Source organism: Athene cunicularia (assembly GCF_003259725.1).
Source record: "Athene cunicularia isolate RWA chromosome 5 unlocalized genomic scaffold, athCun1 chr5_part1, whole genome shotgun sequence".
NCBI lineage: Eukaryota > Metazoa > Chordata > Aves > Strigiformes > Strigidae > Athene > Athene cunicularia.
The window spans coordinates 5,172,491-5,180,755 of record NW_020799101.1 but is presented as its reverse complement, the minus strand read 5'-3'; the positions used below and the strand labels follow the sequence as shown (position 1 = coordinate 5,180,755).

At 44.1% G+C, this 8,265-nt stretch overlaps 1 long non-coding RNA gene across 1 annotated transcript in view; it reads right to left on the bottom strand.

Moving 5' to 3' along the window:
• Positions 1 to 1,599: 1,599 nt before the first annotated feature.
• The window catches only part of LOC113480789, an 84,912-nt gene continuing 78,246 nt past the window's right edge, over positions 1,600 to 8,265 (bottom strand). Inside the window, exon 3 of the long non-coding RNA XR_003398530.1 lies at positions 1,600 to 7,898. This is a non-coding gene — a long non-coding RNA (uncharacterized LOC113480789). The remainder of the gene's footprint in view (positions 7,899 to 8,265) is intronic.

The following is an 8,265-nucleotide window of genomic DNA, read 5'->3' as shown; positions in this document are numbered from 1 at the left end:
AAAAAAAAAAAAAAAAAAAAAAAAAAAAAAAATCATAGAGAAGACACAAAAAAAGTGTTACTTGTTTCTCTACCAGTCTACTTGCAACCATGTCAGTTTAAGTCCCATTTGCTTTCAACAGCTAAGAAGTAAAAGTTATTTGCCTTTTATTTCAGGAAATCCTGCAGCTCATTAGGAGTGACATCAGTGTGATATGTTATCACCCACAGCACGGTGAGGTCTCACGTACACATGCTTTGAGAGGCACTGAGAGGTACCTCCGCTGCCCTTTTGTAATGTGGGACAGAGTTCTGAGCACTGGTCTGCAGATAGTTATTCTCTTCTTTCAGATTTGTCTTGTACTCAGTGGACTTTGGGAAACAGGTTTTCAGGAACCTGTCCATAGCAGCTACCCTGACGTTTTCCTTATCCACATGGAACTGTGTGCGCTCCCATCCCGTGAAGAATCCACAGTTGGGGATGGTTCAGGAGCTGCTCTGTGGTGGGATTGCTTTTGACCATCTCGTCAGCTGACCCTGGGTTGTTTTCACACCCTCTCTCATGACAGCACATGTGCCGGCACTTCCAGTATTGATACAGAGGGACCATGGCATGCAAACTTCAAGTTACTCCATGAGTGGCATGGACTAGTCCCACTAGAAGAGACTAACGCCGTGGCGTTAAGAAAGGGTGATACATCCAGCTGTCCCGGAGTCAAAGTCTAGATAACTGTGCGACACCCAGAACCTCTAGGGCCAAGGTAAAAGAGACGTGGCCACAGTGTCCCACATGTTCTAGTCATCCCCGCCTGTCCTAAGGGACCAAAAGCAGCTGGCAAAAACTGGGGCATCTGTCAGGTTATTTAATTCTGTGTTAGGCTCCCTAATACACAGCAGGTTGGAAAAAAAACACCCTTTTCTGAGTTACAGCATGCTTTCTTTGGCTGCAGCTGTGACTCCAGGTCTTTGCTTACCAAAACAAACGGTAGAATCCGTCCATCATAGCTGCTATGGCAGGAAAATACTGAGAAACAGAGACAGACCCAGCGAGGAAGAGGACGGACTTAGCGAAGGCATAGGGAACTGGACTGAGGGGGAGAAGAGGCACTTTGCCAGTCAGGGGAGATGCAGAACTTACCACCTGCTACCACAGAAGTAATTAAATTGCACTCCAGAAATGGATAGTCCATATCCAAGTGAGGCAAAACTGATCTCGTACAGATCTCTTCCAACCTGGAGAGTTATTACATCTCTCTAGTTCTAATTACGCTGTTACCCAGTATGATGCCAACTCCAAAGGCAGAACCTGTGTCACTAAAGAACCTTTTCTTTGTGGAAACAATGATTAGGGGAGGCAATTCTTTCTTATGAGAAATTTGGAAATAGTTCCCTTTTCTATCTGATGCTCCTATCATTTTTTAACCAAAAAAGAATTGAAAAACATTGAAAACTAAAATTGTGATGTTAAAAAAAAATATTTTTAGGATAAATATTCAGTTTGAGATAAGTCTTTATTGAAACTTTTACCAAAAATATGACATTTTTAAAAGAAGGGAAATATTGTGGGTTTTTTCCATACGTAACTGTAAAACATCAAATGAAACAGAAAGCAAAACAAAAATTACATATCTGTCCAAAAAGTTGTGGGGTTTTTTTTATAGAAACATTTTGATTAAGAAGCTGAAACAGCCATAGTGGTCAAACTAATGGCACTTCACTTACACAGTGTCTATCTCCTCCAGGAAAGCTGTCTCTCCAAGACCAAGGGCAATGCATAACTGTTCAGGTTGAATAATTCTGCTCTGACAGTGACATCCAGGCCATGCCAGGGAAGGTTACACACCCATCAGAGTGGGTTGGTGAGGTGCCACGCACAGTTGGCCAGGACTATAAATCCTTCAAGAAGCCAAACGAGGTGGTCCCTTGAGCGAGATATGAGTGCCTCTTGTTGTAGACATGCCTCTAAGCATCGGCTTTATCTGCATCCTTGCAGATGTCACCAGCCTCCGGAAGAGTAGAGATGAAGACACAAGTGAGTTAATATCATTGTGTGTCTCACCTCACCAATCCACCAGGATTCATCCCCATCCCAGTCAGACCCACTTGCGCTGCTCAGCTCCCAGAGAGATGCTTGCAGGCAACACTGCCTGAATGTTTTTCCTCATAGCACAACTGGCACTACATGATTCCTGAATCGGCAGTGGAGGATGTTTGCTTAAATTGACCCAAGCTATGCCATGTCTTTCTCACCTTTCTTATGTACATGTGTGGAGCAAAACATAGCTGGGCAAACCAATGGGTGTTTTGAGTTGAGACCGAGTATGATGGGGAACGTTTATGAACAAGCGGAAATGTGTGTTTGGGACGGGAGCTGCAGTAACTTGATCTGGTGAGTGACTTGTCATGCATGGAGGATCTCTGGTCACCAGTCCAGCCTCATAGATATGTTCACAGTGGCAGTTTCTACGAGTGAAGCCACTGCAGTTTGCTGTGCCTTTGCCCATGCAGTCACCTGTGTTTGAAAGGAGGAGAAGAGTGAAGGGCAGATCTTTTTGCGGTGACTTTAAGCCTGAATGTGCATCAGAGACATTTTGCTCCACATGTCCAGGCAAGAGCTCTGGGCTCTGATTTTAATTTAAGTCAAATGCCAGCAGGAGAGACCCCAACTCACCTATTTTAAACTTTAGAATTTAAAATTTCCAAACATGTCACCACGACAATTATTCACTTATTTAACTGAAAGGTGCTGTTTGGCCCTGATTTATGCTGGGAGAGCAGGCTGGGACACGGTTGAGGAGATGCAGGGTGAGCCCCTCTGCCACATCCCTGCAGAAGGACCTGGGCAGGAGTCTCTGGACCGTGGTCTCCAAGGGTGACACCTCTGCAGTGTGCACTGAACCCCCAGGAGGAAAGGCAGCCGTGGAGGGGATGGTGATGCTTACCCTGCTCCCCTCTGAGCTCCAGCTCTCCATCACACCCCTCTGCTCCTTGGCTGGTCGGTGAGTGAACTCTCAATAATCCTTTTTGGGTATTTCCTACCCCGCTCCCCCTAGGCACGGCAACACCATGCCATGAGCCCAGGTCCCAACACCTGCCCGATGGCCTGCAGGAAGGTGCCGTCCATGGGGGGCCCTCACAGGGACAAGGGTGCCCCGTCTTTCCCTCTGATGCTGATGGCAGCCCATCTCCTTGACCTTCCTCTGTCCCCATCAGCAATTTCGGGGTGGTATTACACCGGGTGCTGGCAGGGCAAGGACACGCTGGTGGCGTCAGGCGGTGACGAGGTGTTTTTGCAAAGTGCTTAGCATGGGGATTTCTCGCCACCAAGGGCAGCTTTCTGCCTGGCATTGTTCTGCTCCCTAATCTTGGTCATGTGCTCTTTGGCATCCAGATTCCCAGTCGTAACCATCCAGCGCTTTGATATTTATTCTGTGTCATTCGATCAGTTTGGTGGGGGCAGTTCTTTCCTCCCCCTTCTTTTCTGCTTGGCGGCGTGGTGGCAAATAGGCTGGATACAAGGAGCCAATCACAAAATTGCTGCCGGGAGGAAAGGAGGAAAAAAAAAAAAACAAACCCAAGCCCACAGACTAACGTATACAGCTATATTTTATTGAATGGCCGTGGATACGTCCCTCTCCCAGCAAAGCCCGAGAAGAGTTTAGATGCACGCCCCTCTCGTGGCAGGTACCCCCGTGTCCCGCAGATGCCACCCCAAGCTCTGCTCCCCAAGCAGTGCTCTCACAGTCCACCCAATCCCTCAGACAAAAACTTTTGCTGTCATATCACAGGACACGATAATCTCCTGTATCCCGTCTCTGTAACCCAGAAGCCGCCTCCCCCTAATATTTTACATATTCCCTAAATTCATTTGCAAGGGGGCAGGAGAGGAGATAACGGCAGTGAGTTGAGCCGAGTGGGAACTGCTGACTGACAAAGTGTGTAGTGCAGTACGGGTGCTTTCTGGCTCTCTAATTATCCTTTTCCTTCTTGACTCCAGTATCACATGTAGCCATGTGTAGAATCATAAAATAATTATGCAGTGTACAAGCTTTCTGGGAGCATGTACCACTGTTTTCCTAATTCTTTATCGCTCCCATTGATCGTGGCGTGTGTGCATTGATCCAAGTCGGCCATCTGGTTGGGGAAGATAAGCGTGCGAGTGTCTTTGCATTGCACTGTCACTCAGGGAGGGGGGTACATTTTGGCTGTAGGGAATTACAGGGGCAGGATTAGCCCTCTTCCTAGGAGTAAACTGAATTTTAAATGTAGTGTTGCAGCTGCATGGACCATGTTGCTAACTTCTGGTTTTGCCCATAGACTGGGTAAATTTTTAAATTATTATTATTATTATTATTACTATTATTACTATTATTATTATTATTATTATTATTTCCTTGTCTTCCTTGTTCAAACTGTATTTGGAGATGGAGATATGGCTTGCATTAAAAGGAGGGGAGAGAAGGGAAAAAAGAGGAATGTCCTTCTTTGCACATACTAGACTTGTGAGTGGCTGCTGTATTACAGGATTTCGAAATGGCAAAACCAGCTTTTAAATGCAGGCGAGAACCTGCTGGATTGAATGCATTTCACAATAAGAATCATTGGTCCAAAAAAGGAAAAAAAAAAAAAAAGATTAAGTTATCAGCCTATGACAGGAAATTAAAGAGTGGATATTAATCAGCTCTCTTAACTTTGGTTAATCAAGACAAATAAACCTAATCACACGTTATCAGGATGTGTATGTTTAATAATCAGCAACAAAACAATGGAGATTTTTTTTTTTTATAACGTATTTATTTTTTTTCTTGCCTGCCAGCTTTCCCCCTAACAATGGGCATATCCTGCAATCGCTTGAACTTGGCTACAATATTTTATCGAAATGGCCGTTGTGTGTGCGCGCTCACACCCCTGGTCGTCCTTTTGTGAAAATGTGATGGTGGCCATTGTTGTCTCATATTCTGCAAATGTATGGAAGGTGCCTCAAAAGCCTTTCCTCTAAAATTGAACAATTCTGTCAAAAAAGATTAGTTCTATTTTGTCTGCTGCTTGCTGACTATTCATGAATGTAAAGAGAGAGGGCTTGGGTGTCATACTAAGTTGCTAAGGTGGCTGGCTTTCGGCTATTGACTTGAGGATACCAAACCAGAGCCTACAAAAGAGCAGCCAGAAGGAGAGGAGAGAACTGGTCTGCCATGTGTTTCAGCTATACCTTCTTTAGCTGCCCATTTATTTCTTTTGTTGTCACAACTTTTATTGTCATACAGTTGAAAAAAATGTTAGACACAGGCTTCAGGCTGCACCAAGCAGAAAAAAGGATTAGCATATCACTAGGATCATCTTACACTGAACCAAATTCTTTTCAGGATGTATAATTAGTGAATACAGTCTCCCCCCACACACCCCTCCGTCTTTTTTTTTTTTTTTTTTTTTTTGACGAGGTGGAGGGAGCCTATGGATAGGGAAAATTAGCTCAGATCTCTGGGTAGGAAACAAGAAAGGAGAAGTTCCCTAGTTTCAGGGCAAATTTTATACCGGCTATTTCCCTATTTTAGCTGCCTGCGTCATGTTTAAGAAGCCTTTTGCGCAGTCACAAAATGTGTGGGAGTCTCTTGTTAAGAAAAAAACAATTTTTTTCTACAGAATATGCACAATCACCTTCCCCAAAGAGGACTAGGAAGAGAGAAATTGTTTTCAGAGCTGGCCCCAAACCTGAGCAGCTGGAGATGGGCAGCGTTTCTGTGCTGCCTCTCTCTGACAAGGGCTCGGCATAAGATATGATCCTGGAGGATGTATTACTTTTTTTTTCTCCTCATGTGTGCTCCCAGCTCCCTTCTGCCATCTGGGAACCGCACACTTCTCTGAGCACTACAATAAAGAAATTCTGTTTCTCCTAATGCTTGGATCTGTATGACTCAGTCATAAAATCGGGGCTAGTACTGAACTGTAACGTATGGTATATGCATTTTTAAAACAGGGGAGAGATGAATGAGGGAATCAATGATTTATTTTTTAAAATAATGCAGGCCATTTTCAGTGATGACAGAAATAGGCTTGAGCCAAGCAGCAGGACTGTGTGTTTAGCATGTTCCTTGTCTGTACAGAAAGCAGAAGAGCTCCCAGATCCAGCTGATATTGGTGGAACATGCGTAGCCTTTGCCATTTATCGGGACAATTCAACTCCCAGATATTTGGCCCTAAAAATCTTTGATTCGAATTACATTTTGCGTCACTGTATGCTTACAAAAGGTGCTGCTGTGTTGTTCTACCTGGGGTAGAAGTGTGGTTCTGCATGAGGATCAGGGTGAAGAGGAGGCATTTGACTCGCTGCACCCATATCAAAGCTTCGACGCGTGTCCCAGTCCATGCTGCCTCCAAAACTCAGCTGCACCTTTACCCTGATGGATTCAGGTGCTTCCTGCTCCCGTTAGCGCAAAATTTGAAAGCAGAATTACCCTGGGAAGGAAACAGAGCTTATTTTTCAGCTCAACGGCTGGTAATTTCGCTGCGTTTAATCACGCCGCACATTTGACATCATTGCCTTTTCAAACCGTTCAAACCAATTGTTCCACCAAAGCAGCAATTGGATGTGAATATTCAGAAGCTGCTCTGGGGTGCTCGGTGGTAATTGGTCACATCACTCACATGGTCTCATTCCCATTCTGATGAGGAGAGGGTAGAAATTTGCTTCCCGCCGATACTTAAACACCCACACATAAAAATCTCATTTAGCACAACTATTTTTTTTTTTCCTGGGGGTTACTACAGCTGCTTGAACGCTTACAGTCAGAGGGCACAGAAGGGGAACAAATGAAAGGAGAAGTCAATTAAAATGGTGAAAGCAGACACCAAAAAATGTTTCTTTCTTCACTCAGTTCGGTCCCAGTCATTGGCCCTGCTGATACACGGGATTTTTGTTGGTTGGATGCGATGCAATATACTGTAGCCAGGTGAAAGGGAGGAGGTTGAGGTGAAGATCCCAACTGCAGCTGTACTGATGTTTCCAGGGACCCAGAGCTTGTACTGGGAGGTCGTTGTGGCAACCCAGATGTGAAGTTTAAGAGAGTGAGCATAATGAATAATGAGTATCCCTTAGGGTCTGTGTAACCCACACACCAGAGGGCTAAGAAAAAACGCTTAAGAATCAAGATATATTTGAGGAGAAATTGTCTGACTCATTTAGGGAAATTCCAGCAGCTATTTTACGACTGGTGGGTCACACGTATAGTGGGCATCTATTGTCCACGTGGATCTCCTCTTGACTTCAAAGCGGATTTTTGGTAAGGGATGTCTGCAAAGCAGACCGTTGTGTACAGCAACCGTGTCACACGCTGTGGCTTATGATATTCTTCATGATGCTCTAGTACACTGAAAAGCGTGTGAAATTATGGACAGGGATGACTTGAAAGTTACTGTTTGTTTAGAGTGCAGAATAGAAAGCCTAGTGTGATGTTCCTCCTTAAGAAAAAATTACTCCGGATAGCCACTTTTTATGAGGAAGGAGAAGATAGCCCAGGATAGCCAGAGGAATCCAAAGGTGGGTTATTTTTAGAGACTGATAAAGGTTTCCAGGTAACTTCTCACTAAGATGAAGTAGTTCGTCTTACTCAAGTCAGATGTCCTCCTTCCTTCTCCTTCCGGTAAAACCTAACTAAAGTAGAAGAAAAGGTAAATAAAAATCAGAAGGACAGAACAGCATATATCTGGATGACTGTAATCTACCTCCTGTAATTTTGCAATCACACTAAAAATGCAGTTAGCTTGCAGATGACCTTATTTACCAATACCTGGGCTTGGCTCCTCGGTAGCACACAATAAAAGCACGTTACACCGGTCACCTTGGTGCTGAGGCTGGAGCTGTGTGTCTGTTGGTGCTAGATCAGCCAGCGGGTGTGTCCCTCTGAAGCTTTCAGGTTATATTTTCTGTAAATAAATGCTGTTTAATAAGTATTCCATGTGCATTTTGTCATTAGCCTGATACTATAGAGATGTGCAGACCCAACCTTGATTTATAAAGCTGTTAAAATGTTTGACCTTGTTTAAATAAAAGCCTCAAGGTTAATTACAACAAGAATTCTATATACACTCTCTGTTCCAGTCGCCCGGATGATTTGCGGGAGGAAAGGGTAATAAATTCTCATCTTTTAAAAGTGACTGCAGTGCAGAAGTGTAAGAGTTTGCTTTTTTGACATTTTCATGTTTTACCACACTTTGTTATGTGATATATTGATCAATTATGAGATTCCTCTTCCCAGGGAGCACTAGATATTTTTACTTAAAGTATAATAAG